At 41.4% G+C, this 15,264-nt stretch overlaps 1 long non-coding RNA gene across 2 annotated transcripts in view; it reads right to left on the reverse strand.

Annotated features, from left to right (window-relative positions):
- Window positions 1-14,036: 14,036 nt before the first annotated feature.
- LOC137152185 (uncharacterized) overlaps window positions 14,037-15,264 on the reverse strand; it is a 109,742-nt gene continuing 108,514 nt past the window's right edge. For both annotated transcript variants that reach the window (XR_010919468.1, XR_010919467.1), the window contains exon 3: window positions 14,037-14,403. This is a non-coding gene — a long non-coding RNA (uncharacterized lncRNA). The remainder of the gene's footprint in view (window positions 14,404-15,264) is intronic.

Consider the following 15,264-nt stretch of genomic DNA (forward strand, 5'->3'; position numbering starts at 1 on the left):
GAGGCTTGGAATTACTTCAAGTCAAAGTTGCAGTACCTATCTGAAGCCTGCATCCCAAGGATGGGGAAAAAATTCACAGGCAAGAGTTGTAGACCAAGCTGGATGAGTAAGCATCTCAGACAGGTGATTAAGAGAAAGCAGAAAGCCTACAAGGAGTGAAAGATTGGAGTGATCAGCAAGGAAAGCTGGATAAGGAACTGGTTAAAGGAGAGACTGCAACATGTCATACTGAAAGGTGAACTGTCAGGCAGGTCTTGGGACGAATCTTATTTAACCTTTTAATTACTGACCTTGGCACAAAAAGTGTGAATGTGCTAATAAAATTTTCTGATGATGCAAAATTGGGAGGTATTGCCAATACACAGAAGGATCGGGATATCATACAAGAAGACCTCATCTGGAATACTGTGTTCAGTTCTGGTCCCGCATGTGTAAGAAAGATTCATTCAAACTGGAACAGTTGCAGAGAAGCGTTACTAGGATGATCCATGGAATGGAAATCCTGTCTTATGAGAGGAGATCAAAGAGTTTAGCTTGTTTAGCCTAACCAAAAGGAGGCTGGGGGAAGATATAATTGCTCTCTATAAATACATCAGAGGTAAAATACATAAATACCAGGGAGGGAGAGGAGTTACTTAAGTTCAGCACCAATGTGGACACAAGAACTAATGGATATAAACTGGCCATCAGGAAGTTTAGATTAAAATTAGACACAGGTTTCTAACCATCAGAGGAGTGAAGTTCTGGAATAGCCTTACAAGGGGAGCAGTGGGGTCAAAAAACCTAGCTGGCTTCAAAACTGAGCTTGATAAATGTATGGAGGGAATGTTATGATGGGACAGCCTAGTTTGGCAATTGACTAATCTTTGAATACTGGTGGTAGATATGCTAATGGCCCATGATAGGATGTTTGATGGGGTGGATTCTGAGTTACTACAGAGAATTCTTTCTAGGTGTCTGGGTGGTGAGGCTTGCCCACATGCTCAGGGTTTAACTGATCACCATATTTGGAGTCGAAAAGGATGCCCTGGGGAGTTTCACCTTCCTCTGGAGCATGGTGCACAGCTCACTTGCTGATGGATTCTCTGTACCTTAAAGTCTTTAAACCATGATTTGAGGACTTTAATAACTCAGTCATAGGTTAGAGGTTTATTACAGGAGTGGGTGGGTGAGGTTCTGTGGCCTGCGTTGTGCAGGAGGTCAGACTAGATGATCATATTGGTTCCTTCTGACCTTAGAGTCTATGAGTCATCTGGATGAAACTGGTGTTTCCTTCAGATGAAAAGATTGAGATTGGAAGATGCTTTATAAAAGACAACTATTATTTTCTTTTTTTAAAGGTGGAAAAGGTGGTTCTTTACACCAGCACTTGACTGTAGCAATCTGTGACAAAAACTATTCCAGATCCTAATAAAATCTCATAAAGAAAGCATCTAAGAAAATAAACTTCCAGGATATTTTGCAAACAGAGGCAAAAACTAGGTTGGAAATTCTTTGATTTTATGGAGAAAAAATGCATTAAAGCGTGTTAAAATCATATAAAAGGTTTGGGTGTTGACGGTGTGGCAGTATGTTGGAGCTGTATGCAAAAGACCAATGGTTCACATTTGATTACTTTTATTAGACAGGACAAAAATTGAGCTCTTTTGTAATTTGTCCATTTTCTCTGTTAATTATGGGCAATTAAGCTATAGCAAAAAAGGTACCGTGCAATTAAGACTGTACACCCATGCAGGAAGTAAGAACCTTTCCCCCATCCCAGGTTGGGGTACGTAGGATTAAGGAGAGCTGCTCAGCTGCTTATTGATGTAGGAGGGGGCAGGGAAGGGGTGGACCCTTCTTTCCCTCTCTCCTCTTGCTAGCCAGTACAAATTCAGGGTTTGTAATTTACCACTGGTGAGGTATTTTCCAATGCAGGGGAGGAAATGTAATTCAGAGGTTTGTTTCTGGGGCTTCTGCTGGACTGCTGCAACTTACACACTTCCCCCTGCTCTGGTCTGTGCCTATAAACAAGATCTAGTCCTATAGCAGGAGTAGTAGAAACTTGCTGCTGTTTTTAAGGTTGCAATATGATTTCCCATCCAATGCTCATATCTTCACAAAGCTGAAATTTTCAGTTTGTTCTGTGCCTCAGGGCCAACGTATTCTAAACTTTGAGCTCAAACAGTTCAGTCATTTCTGAGACAGACAAGAGTGATAAAGATACACTTTCCCTAGTCTAAAAAGAAAACTCTTGTGACCGTTTTGAACAGGGCTACAGAGAATTCCTTATGCAGCTTTAATCGATCACTTTTTGCTTGACTTTTGTTTCAATATTGCTTTTAAAAGGAAACATTTGCCTCTGAGTACGTCCTTTTTGTAAAGTGGTGCTTTTTCCATTTAAAACAAAAAACAAACAAAAAATGCAAGTCTTTTGAGACGAATGACACCCTTCACCTTTCCCTTTTCCTTTATGTGATCATGGAGTAATATCTTTTTTGCTATAACTTGTACTCTTTTTGACCAGGTTGCCTATAGCAGTGGTTCTCAACCTTTCCAGACTACTGTAGCCCTTTCAGGAGTCTCATTTATCTTGCATGCCCCAAGTTTCACCTCACTTAAAAACTACTTGTTTACAAAATCAGACATAAAAATACAAAAGTGTCACAGCACACTGTTACTGAAAAGTTGCTTACTTTCTCATTTTGTCTGTATGAAATTTTAGTTTGTACTGACTGTGCCTGTGCTTTTTAAGTAGCCTGTTGTAAAACTAGGAAATATCTAGATGAGCTGATGTACCCCCTGGAAAATCTCTGCATTCCCCCAAGGGTATGTGTACCTCTGGTTGAGAACCACTACCTGTAGTTGCACCTTTCTTTGTAAATGCATGTTCTGGTGACATCAAAACTATCTCCAGGCAAACTCCACAATCGTGGTCTAGCCCAGGGCACTGGGCTAAGAGTCAGGACATCTGAGTTCTATTTTGTACTCTGCCACTGAACTGGTGTGTGACCTCACAAGTCACTTCACCTCCCTGGACCTCAATTTCCCCATCTGTAAAATGTGAATAATGACACTTAACCTCCTTAGTAAAGTGCTTTGGGATCTACTGATGAAAAGTCCTATATAAAATCTAAATATTATTATTCACACCAGATCGGTGCTGGAATAACAACCAGCATCAATGAAGTGACATGTTGACCTCTTCTATCTTCATGTTTTCCCTTTTTTATAATTCAAAACATTATATTAGAAAACATATTCAAATAATGGTGAAGTCTAACTGATAAACACACACACAATTAATTCCCAAACCAAAGCAGACATTCTTTCCTTAATCCATCCGTTTACAAGGGTGTCAAGGAACTTTACATAATATTACTAGTTAACCCTCTCTGTATTAACAGTGGTTTACCTAAACAGGTCTGACTCATGCCTGCTACCTGCATTTTGCTACCCTCTGCAGTAATGCCAGTGGTTAATACAGTAACCACACAGCCTCCTAAAAACAATGTATTATTTATTTAGAAGAAAAGCATTTCAGAGAAAACAGATCTTAATACAACAAACAGCTGTACCCATGTTTAGCTTTCTGAAGGTTTATTCGTTTTCCAAATGGGCATCCGATAGATCCCCCCAAGACCTGAGGGTCTGAGTAGCATAATCTGTTCCCTTAACTCGTAAAATTAGTTCCCTCTCTTGGGTTTGCAGTGTGTGTCCTTTAAAAGCTGCTAAATCTTTTTAATCCCTCTGGCATTCTTGAGACCAGACCTGGGGCCTGTTAGTTCCCAGCATTAATAAAACAAAGCTCGCAACTTGTTGAAGAAAACATGCGGGGTCCTTGAAGCTAATAGCTTTCCCCATTGTCCTCTTAGGCCTGGTCTACACTTACCTTAAAATTCAGCGGCAGTGAATGAGAGCTACACAAGCTACTAAACTTCCATTGTGTGCAGTGTCTTCACTGCACTGCACCACTTGAGGGGTTGGTTTTAACGAGTCGACTTCCGGATCGATTGAGCGGGTCTTCACTGACTGCTCAATCGATTCAGATAGATTGATCTGACAGCGGCAAATTTGCCGCTGTCAGTGAAGACGCACCCTAAGTCTGTGATGGGTTGTTCTTCTCTGGCAGCTATCATCATCTTCCTCCATTAAAATAAACAAATACAGATACATAATAAACATTCCATTAACTCTAGTATAGTTATACTGTCTCTCTCTAACTAGATCACAAGACATTCATAGAATTATTACATAGCAACTGCACATTCACCACAAAAGCAGTGACTTAAATCTCATTGCAAAGTTTTTGCTAAACTAGTCATCCTGAACAGAAAGAATTGCCTAGGATCCCATTTTATTAAGTGTCATTCTTTCTAAAATGAAGCTTCATGCAGGAATTTAAGTGTTTCCATTGTTTAAGGGGAGAAAATCATTGCCTCTTGAATGAGAGCAGGTTCAGCCTGTGACAGGGTAAGGAATTAATTAGTGTTTAAGTAACCAGAGTGCTAGCTCATCTGTTGGTTCCCAGCATTCTGTCACATAGCCCAAAGCAAATCTATAGTCATGTTATAGATCTCTGAAATAGGGACTATAATTTATCATTTATAAATATAGATTTAAAATGGAAATGTTGAACATACAGATTGGCACAACAGTACTGTTTTATTGTGTTATGTGTGCTGTGAGGTAATTTTTAAAAACTACTTTCATAGAAACTTCTCTAACAATAAAGCAAAATTCACAAGAGCACATGTTGCATTTTTCCCCCATAGAGATATTAAGTATATGATTTGATTACTTTGATAACTTCATGGGAACACTGTGTGGGGAAGACATAACTTGAGTCATCAGTACTATACTTATGAAATCATTCCATCAATCAAAGTTATACCAATGTCAAAAGCTGTCCAAAAAAGCATCCAACAACTATAGACACAAAGCACAATAAAACTACAGTGAGGGTACCAGAAATTATATAGGAGAAGAAGAAGCCACAGAAATACATAAATCCAGTCAATAAGCAAAAGGAACAAAACTTTTACCTATCTACAGGCATCTATAACGCACCTGTCAGAATAGTAACTGGGATCTGGATGAAAAGGTTTAGGAAAGATTAGTGAAAAGTAGACCTCTTTGACATAAAAGGAAAATCCAGTTATAGGCCCACAGTTTATCAGGATTCTAATAGGAACAATACTCATAGTGAAAATTGAAAAGTTCTCAAGGAACTCAACTCTCATGCTTCAGGACATAAATTAATTGCCAGCTGATGTCAGGAAGGAATCATCCCATCTATACCTCCTCAGTAAAGCACTGTACAATTGTCTGAGTGAATTCTGTAGGGTAAAGATGAGATGGTTAAAGATCACCTTGCATAGTATCAAGACAAAGGCATCAACAAAAGTAGGACAGTGGAATGAAGAAAGATTTCTCAGTCTTTGTTTGACTACTCCACATGTAAAGGTATAAAATCTCATTGGGTCTCCTCTTGACCAAAGCATTTGTAAAAGATAGTGGTGTGGAATCTTTTAAAGAAAATAAAAATTAATAAAGATGCCAAAGCAGCATAAAGGAGTCCTAAAAGTCTCAGATCCAGCTGGGGGAGAATTCCCTGATCCAGGAACTGAGGAAGACAGCTACAGGCTATCCTCAGAGGAACTCTTCAGAAGTCTTGCTATAGAAGCTGTGCTGGGAGCAGGACCGAGAGTGGTGGTAAGGACGGGCTGCCATAACATAACAGCCTTTGGGGATAACTAAATTACTTCATGGGCCTCTGTAGCAGCCCAGATTCAGGACTGCACAAAGATTGCTTAAAGCCACCATAGCTATCATATTTGGACCCAGTAGAGAAGGAGATAGAGACACAGATAGAGAGGAACTCATTTAAGCACAGCTAACTGCAGTGGAAACTTTTATGTTCTGGCCACAAAACTGAAACGAACATGAAACTGAGGCTTTTCACTGGGGAAGGTGCTTGATAATTTAAAAGGACAGGACATCACAATAGCCTCCCTCCGGCAAATCTTAACCAATGGGAAGGTATAGATATCTTTTTCCTTTCCTTGCATGCAGCTTTGGTTCCACTTAGGGTGCAACAAAGACACAGGAAATCTCAATGGGTGCCCTCGGCTCTTTTATCCCTCAGATAGGTTGGTCTGCAACAGAGCTGGCATCTGTAGTCAGTGATGTCAACTATCACGGTTTTATTGTAAGTCATACACTATCTGGTGTTTGTCTTAAATCTCCACCTTCTGGATTCAAGTGATTATGTGCACATGATTATTGCACATGAGGAGGCCTGGATTCAAATTAAGTTTTCAGCTTGATGAGGTATTGGAAGCTGTTTGAGGTTCTTTTATCCCCAACAGCTAATTACTACAGAAGCTAATTTCTTTGCTGTACAAATGTTGTATGGTGTTTTCTGGTATGGCTGGCAGATCTTAGAGACATATCTTTTACACTGAAAGCAAAAGTGAAGACACTTTGTGTATCTGTTCCCATGTGGCTACTTCACCGTGTCTCAAGCTTAGACTATTTTTCAAATTAAATAGCCAAAACCTTACAATAAAATGCAAAACTATCATAAAAACAGTGAGAGGGAGATAGAAACACCAAACCATACAAAAGGTTCCAGGTTAATTTCTACAGTTTCTACAGTGCTCATTATTTTTCCTTGTGGCTAGCTACCTTTTCTTACTCAGGATAGATCATAAGAACATAAGAAAGGCCATACTGGGTTAAACCAATGGTCCATCTAGCCCAGTATCCTGTCTTTCAACAGTGGCCAGTGCCAGGGGCTTCAGGGCAATGAACAGAACAGGGCAATTTATTGATCCATCCCCTTTAAATAAAATCACCAGTTTATTTAAACTCATAAAATTACTAGCTCAGATGAGAACTATGGACCCTAAATGATCCGTACAGTCCCCACTTGCAACCTCTGTCACAACCATCACAGCTGCCAGTCATCCCAGAATCTCACCCAGCCTCCCTATTATTCCACTACCACCAGCAATACAGCCCACTCTCTATCACACTGTTACCATTATACTCCTCCTCACCACACCATCCACATCTTTGCATTGTCCTTCTCATCAACACAGACAATTTCCCAACCACCACACCATCGATGTCACCACAGTTCTTCTCAGTTCATCGTCACACCATCTAGACAAGCGCTATAATTATTGTGTTGCACAGTGGGACACTTCCTGCTTAAAAATAATTCTTATATAGTACTTTGTTCTCTTGGATAAGCTTCCCTCTCAGCTTTTACACATATTTATAAGCAGATGGCCTTCCCTCCTTGTTCCTCAGTTACACACACAAAGGTTATTATACAATATTATCCCCTTCCTGGTGTTTCCTGTCATATTCATAAATAACATAAATTCAGCCTGAGTTTAGTGGTTTCTCTGGTTGTGTCGTGCCTGGCTGCTTAGTATGAACTGACAATTTTCTTTCTAGATGAAGAAGCATCTATATAATTTAGAAATAGTGTAAAATATCTTTTAAATGTCCTTGAACTACTTGGTAGCCCACATGCTCCGTAATGAAGCCCAATGATCAGCCACTATAACTACCTCACCATAGGTAAGAAATGAGAAACTCTGAAAGCTATTGAACAGCAAATTGTCACAGCAGATCAGCACAGATGTGGTTAGCACAGGGGTTTCCATCACTGTTCTGTATCGGGAAAGTTGACAGTATTCAATGGCGCTCAGCATCATGCTTCCATGATTTGTCTGTGCTGCTTCTATTTTTCCCTTTGCTTTAATTTGTTGTGTTCATGTATTCTGCATATTATATAAAGAACCCTACTGTACCCTTGGAAGGGATCATTCAAGAGGACTTGTCCTGACACTGTTCTGCAGATCTTACATTACTATAGCCTTTAAAAGGGCTCTTGATGCCAACTAACCACTCTTAAGACATAATAATGAAAATTTTGACTTTGGTAGCTGATTTCCCCCATGGAGCAATGTGCCTGGATATTGGTATATAAAGCATCACTGACTTGCATTCTCACCATTTTCCGTCAGATGACACAACTCTTCATGAGTCTCAAAACAACAAACCATAATTATACCAAATACTCACCCTGTGCAGAAACTATGTTTCTTTGAAATGTGTGTCCCTATGGATGCTCCATTCCCAGTACACATGTGCCCCACACACCCTTTATCAGAGATTTTCATTAGCAGTGTCCATTCAGTCCATGCATGCCCTGTTGGTATCTTCATGCCCCATACCAAGGCTATAGCAGACTATGCCGGTGAACCTCCCCTCAGTTCCTTCTGCACTGCTGAGTCTCAGAGGAAACTCTGAAGCAGTGGGGAAGCAGGGCAGGTAGTGGAATACCAATAGGGATACACACATCTTGAAGAACCACAGTTACTGCACAGTGTGTGTAATCTCTTTTTCTTCGAGTAGTGTCCCTATGGGTGCTCCACTCTTGGTAACTCCTGAGCAGTGTCCCCAATAGGGAGGGGTGGAGCTTCAGAATGAAGTCCAGCACTGAAGAAAGGTCCACACTGCTGAGGGCAGCATCAGATGTGGAGGCATCAATCAGAGTATAATAGGTTAAAAGGCACGTACCAAAGACTGTATAGTGGCTCTGCAGATTTCTAAAATGGGAACATTTCTAAGGAAAGTCATAGATGTAGATTGTGATCTACCTTGTATGCCAAAATGCTGATGGGGGGTGGAATGTCAACAGCCTGGTAGCACACTATAATACACTTGGAAATCCATTTAGAGAGTCTCTGGATACAAAGGGTGGAACCCTTTGACCTGTCTGCAATCAAAACAACCACTCTATTGGATTTACGAAATGGCTTAGTTCTATCCAAATAAAAGGAAAAATACCCTCCTGACATCTACAGTGTAGAGAATGGTGTTCTGTTTAAAAGTATGAAGTTTCAGACAGAAAATTGGCAGGTATATAGTGTGATTCTGGAAAACTTCGGAAGTTACTTTAGGGAGAAACCTGGGATTGCAGCCATAAGGACACCTTATCTTTGTGGAATATTGGGAAAGCAGGTCTGCCATTAAGGCCCAGTCTCTCCGACTCTGTAATCTCCACAAGGCTGTTTTTCTTAATAAGTTCAATAAAGAGCAGATGGCCATTGGTTCAAGTTGGAGTTTTGTGTGGCTTTTGAGAGCCAAGTTCAGGTCCCAAGTAGGAGCAGAGACTTTATCTGTGTCAAGAAATTCTCCAAAACTTTTATGAATCTCATAGCTGCAGGGTAAGCAGATAGAGAAAACTCCTCAATAGTAGTATGAAAAGCTGTTAGGGCTGCCAAAGGCACTTTGACAGAACTAAGGGACAGTCTTGATTTCTTAAGCTATAGCAAGTACTCCAGAAGGAGTGGAAGTGGGGCAAATTCAGGAGCAGAATTGTAGAATTCACACCAGTGGTCCAATCTTGTCCACTTTTGAAGGTAAGTAATCCTGGTGGAAACTTTTCTACTGTAGTATATGTTGTATTGTTGCAGAGCAGAGCAGGATGACTCTAGCCCATCTAGGAACCACACTTTGAGGTGAAGAATGCCCAAGTTGGAATGTGTCAGGCATGTGGTATCTTGGAAGAGAATTTGAGGAATTGTTGGGAGATTTATCAGAGGATAGAGGACGGGATGAAACAGGTAAGGGAACCATGCTTGCCTCAACCATGTCAGGGCTATCAGAATGGCTCTGAATTGTCCTGCTTGAGCTTGTTTATTGCTTTGAGAATGACAGGCATCGGAGGGAAGGCATAAAACAATCTGTCCATCCATGCAGGAAGAAGGTGTCCCACTGGAAATTGAGACCAAATCCTCACCCTTGAGCAAAACCCCAGCATTTGACACTCCTGCATGTACCCCAGAACTTGACAGTACAGCAGTTAGCAATTTTGTATGTTCAGCCACTGTCAGCTGCAAACCAAACATAACATAGCTAGGAAAATTTAAGTCCTTTGTAAGGCAAGGTCAGACGGCTGCATTCTTGCAGGTTGCTAATCAGAATGAGAGGAGGAGACAGAAAGTTATGGAATACTGTGAGTGAATAACGAGCTCTAGATGTTGTTGCACAGTGTAGAATATCCAACAGCTTGTGCTGAAGTTCTCCAAACTCCTCAAGAGATATCTGCAGAGAATCTGCCAGTTGCTTAACAAGGTCCTAGAACTGTTGAAAATCATTGACCATTGACGGAGGGAGCAGCATCAGGGCCTCACATGGTAAAGAAGATGAGATTGTGGTTTGTGGCATGGCTTCTTTATCTGCTGTAGTCTCCTGCTCCTCAAACATTTCCTCCTGTTGCCGCGGAGGAGGAAGCTTGGGTCTCCTTATCATCCCAAGGAGATAGGGTCAGGGCCTATAATGCTGATAATAGGCTGCACAAAGACCCTAATATGGCCACTGAGGCCCATATGGGGAAGGAGTGCATCTGGAGTTTCTCCCACCTTAAGTGATGAGGTCCTGGAGCATCTTCCCTGCCCCTTCAGGAAAGGGGGTGAGTATAAGAGTGTATTGGATAACCCTGCATTGAAATGGAAGAAGCAGCGGGGAGGTCATCATCAGCATCGTCTTCTTCTTCTTATGGAGGAGCTTCCAGAGAAAAGGGGGACAACAATACTGGGAATGCAGAAGGATTCAGAGACCGAGAGGTTCTCAGTACCAAAAGATGCTCCTGCCAGCAACGGACACTCTGGTTCAGCAGTCACCACAAAATCTTTCTGGTATCTGAAGCCCTGAGTTACTGAATGGTGCTGAGGTACCAAGTGGGGTTGTGGTAGCGAGCGTTTGTCCTTATCCAATGGCACCAGAGGCTTCAGGAAGTTCAAGGCTCGTACCAATGAGGCTGAGTCTTACATGGCCTCACAACACTTGGTAATGTCATTGAGAGAGGAGTCAGAGTCGATGGTACCAATCTTCTATGTTTGGCACCTTCCCCAGCCAACAATACCAGGGTCTTCCTGGAGCCCTGTTTAGCCTAACAGTTATTTTTTCTCATATCCCTTGTCCTGGAGGAACCTTTCCCCTCCATGGTACTGAGCCTTGGCAGCCGTTGATCTGGCTGAACACCAATGTTTTTCTGAGGAAGAATCCCTGGAGGGGGCACTAGATCTCCTCTTCTGAGAGGATTTGGAGGAGGGCTCCAAGGATTTCTTCTTCCTAGGACAATGTTGCACTGAGGTGGAAGAAGTGCCAGAGACTGATGTCCAAGGGTGTCCTGACCTGGTTCTGAAGCAGAGTAGAGGGAACACTCCATCATGAGGATTCAATGCTAGACTTCTCAGTTCTTTTCAACCCTAGATTTCAGAGCTAGACAGAAGTTGCACTTCTGCAACACGTGCAACTTACCCAGACAACGAACACATTTGGAGTGTCCATCACTGACTGGGATGGCCTCTTTACATGAGAGGCAGTATTTAAACCCCAGTGAACTGGGCCTGCCTCTCACAGGAAGAATTTTCCCCAGAGAATTTTACCCCCAGAGGAAGTCTCTATAATCAAAAGTTTGTTTGTTTTTGTAAAACAACACTAAACCCACTACAACTAATAAATCAGCTAACTAATCTAAAGAGAAACTCCGTAACTGCTGATGTAGGCAAGAAACAGACACTCTAGCTCTGTCTCAGGCCAAGGTGGTTCACAAGGAACCGAGGGAGTGGTTCACCTGTGCAGCCTGATATAGCCTCGGTGTAGGGCACAAGGATACCAAGGGTGCATTAGCGGACTGAACGGACACTGATAATGAAAATCTCCAATCAAGAGCACCTGGGCTGCATGTGCACCAAGAGCTGAGCACCCATAGGGACACTACTTAAAAAAGAACCTTATTCTTTTTTGTGGAACTTTCACCACAAATGCAACTCAATTCAAAAACCTCAGATTTTGAGGTTTTCAAATTGTGTTGCTTTTACTTCACATGGCCCCCAATGAAAACAGTGGGGCTGCTAGGAGAACAGTATGAAAAAGTCACACCAAATTAAAAATCACTAAAAATTGCCTTCCTCCCCAACCCCCACTCTAATCTGAAGATGGGAGCCTCACAAAAGAGAAAATAAAAATATTTGATGGGATACTTCACTAAAATATAATGTTGGGTCTGGCTAACCTTTATGCATGCTAGAAATCCATTTTCTTTCATTCTGGTGAAATTATTCCCATAGCTGCTACTTACCCATCTAAAAAACATTAACAAAAGTAAATTATTTTGGCTGAAGGATAATAGTTGTCTGATGTTTTGGCTTATGGCTTTATATTCTGACCATTGTACTGCAGTTTTTGTTTTTCCCCCTCTGGTGTCTTACCTGTGTCACCTGAGGCTGACTTGGGACCTGGCTTCACAGATGGGAAGAACAAGAAGATAATATGGGAAGAGCCAGCCCAAAGGAAGGAGGCATGACTTATTCTGCCTCGGTGGAATAGCATCACAAAGTAATTTTTTTTATAATGTCATAAATAGGTTTGTAACTACCTCAACAAAATACAAGGCAGAGCATTTGTGCCAGCTGTGCTCATAAATACATGTTTAGCACAGCGGATACAACAACACGTACATCATCACACAAGAACAAATTCCTGTCACATTCTTGCAGGTAGGAAAAAAAATGCTCTCCTAAATGCCTCACATGAAAATTCAATGCTCCCATTACCGGAGAGTGCAGCTCTCACAGGACAAATAAGACTACGGTCTGAAAACTATTTTAATAAATCAAAACTAAATACATGACTCTCTAGATTCTCTTTAAGGGTTTATTTTGACTTTTGGCATGCTGTTTTGTAGAGCAGATTGGCAATGTACAAGAGCATTTATTGTGTCTTTTCTCTGCATGTATGCGTCTGTGTGTGTGTGTGTGCTTATAAACACAACAGGCAGAAAACAAGTAGCACTTGATCATAGCTGCCTCTGATCCCAAAGGAATTGCTCAAAAGCTTCTTCTAGTGCCTAGTCTTGCTAATAAAAACACTATGAGCGGAATAAGTGAGGAGCAAGCTCCTTCTTTAAAATAAGAAATGGACACTTTAGGCTGCAGCGCCAGGGAGGCCACGGGCCAACCACTTTTAAGCAGATAGGGTTGCCATTTGGCTGGTTTTTGACCAGCCTTACCATTTTTTCTCTTCTCTTTCCAGTTATCGGTCAAGAGATGTAATTTGCCTGGTTTCCTTGCTGCACACACATATGGTTGCGCACATCACAGCTGGCACCTGGTCCCCCTCTGCATGTGTGCTCAGCATGTCATGTCCCAGGACCTCACCCGTTGACTGCCAAAACTGCAGCAGCTTCTCTCAATGTCGGGGAACCAGCTGGGAAGCAGGACTGACCAGTCACCCAAGACTGAGGCTCGCCAGCAGGGATGGGTAAGGTAAGGAGGGGAGTGGGAGAGGCAGGGGCTCCTGGGTGTGCTGGTTGTAGGAGCGCATAGGCGAAAAAGGAGTCAAGATATTATTGAGGGGGACACAGTTGAGAGAGGAACAGGATGGGGTGTAAATCTATGTCCCCCCCCACACACGTCAAATGGTACTCTACATCCTGATGGATACAGTATGGGTAGTATTGTGGTGCACTGGACTGGGATTTAGGAGACTTGGGATCTATTCCTCACTCTGCCATTGACCAGCAGTGTGACCTAGGGCAAGTCATTTTGACTCTCTGTGCCTCCGTTTCCCCTTCCTGCCCTTTGTCTGTCTCATCAATTTAGACCATAAGCTCTTCAAGGCAGGGGCTCCCTCACTATACATTTGTCCTGTGCCAAGCACAATGGGGTTCTGATCTTAGCTGGGCCCACTAGCCACCACTAGAATGCAAATAATAAATGTTTCTCTAATTTGTTATTGTCTGATGTGTTTCTAGCAGTCGCCCTCTTTGTATACATCAATTGATGCTTAAAGATATATTGATACAGGGCCAGATTGTGAAACCCTTACTCACTTTGCATAGCAATTCCTCCTATTTGCTTCAGTTGGCCTATTCCTGGGAGTAAAGGCTCACCAAGGGAAGGGGCTGAGAATCTTGCCTGCTCAGCATTTATGTATTATGCTATTATTAAATTTAACATGTCAAATGTTTATTTAATGTATATGATTACTTACATATTTGTCTTTCAGGAAATATATATATATTACTTCTGGTTGGAATCAAGGAGTAGAATGTGTACAATTCTTAGGTGTATTTTCTTTTTTACTATAGTCACTTCAAAAATTAAGCATATATTCATTCTCATAGTTCTGATTTGTTCATTCCAGTCTGTTTTCTTTTTGTATCCAGGGAGTCAGAGCTACAAGCTTCACAAGTCAGTTCAGGTGGTTATCTGCAATTTCTCTTTGTAGTGCTCTTCGAGGTCAAATCCATTACAGCATGCGTTCAGAATGACTTTGCACACTTAACTCCACTGGGCCTACTGTGACATACTCAGCAGTTCACCTGAGAACCTGTTATCCATAGATACAGGAGATGTTAAAATTGATACATTAAAAAAAATCTGTTTCATGCCTGTTCTGCACCCTTGTGACTGAATAATCTGTTACACCTTTAAATGATCTAATAAACAGCATACCATTTTTATGACCAAGATAAAAATGATTTCAGTCATCAAGTAGTGTGATTACATCCAAAGAGTATATGATTGTGAGTTGTAAAGGCCATGAAGTTTAGCAACTATGGCCCTTGCTAAGAGCTATGTATACATCATCTTTTGCCATATCATGTCTTTTGGGAAAGTAACATACATCCACAGATAAAGATCTGTAAGCATCTGCAGCTGACTTCTAAATTGAAAACATGGAGCTATGGTAACACTATTTTTTAACACCCCCTTGTACATGAAACTGGGTAAACTGCTCGGTATGAGAGGGTTTTTGCTTTTTCATAATGCTTGAGCAGTTTTAAAATATATCACTGACCTTTTAATGGACAGAAAATTAGACTCAGATACCTGTAATTTGGATCCTGTTGGCACAATAGATTAATACACGAGCTTTTCACCTCAGAGATAATTTTTCACGTCCAGTTAAGACTGAGGTTATTATGGTGGTTTGAAAGAAAAAGCCAATAAAAGAGAACTGAGAGTATATTAAAACTCCCATAAGTGCTGTTTAGTTTGTCAGTTCTCATCAGAGTTCACAATTTGGGGGTCTGGTAAGATTCCCAGATGATTTTAGATGATAGATGACTAGATGCTTCTGGCCAGCAGACTGAGACTTTTCCTCAAGTGTAGTCCTTGGTACCATAATCCAAAACTTTCACCTCTTGATTTAACTACTATTACACCCTCTACTTAGGGCTATCCCTTA

This window comes from Emydura macquarii, unplaced genomic scaffold (assembly GCF_026122565.2).
Source record: "Emydura macquarii macquarii isolate MOO-44397 ecotype Brisbane River unplaced genomic scaffold, CSIRO-AGI_Emac_v2 contig_1146, whole genome shotgun sequence".
Taxonomy (NCBI): domain Eukaryota; kingdom Metazoa; phylum Chordata; order Testudines; family Chelidae; genus Emydura; species Emydura macquarii.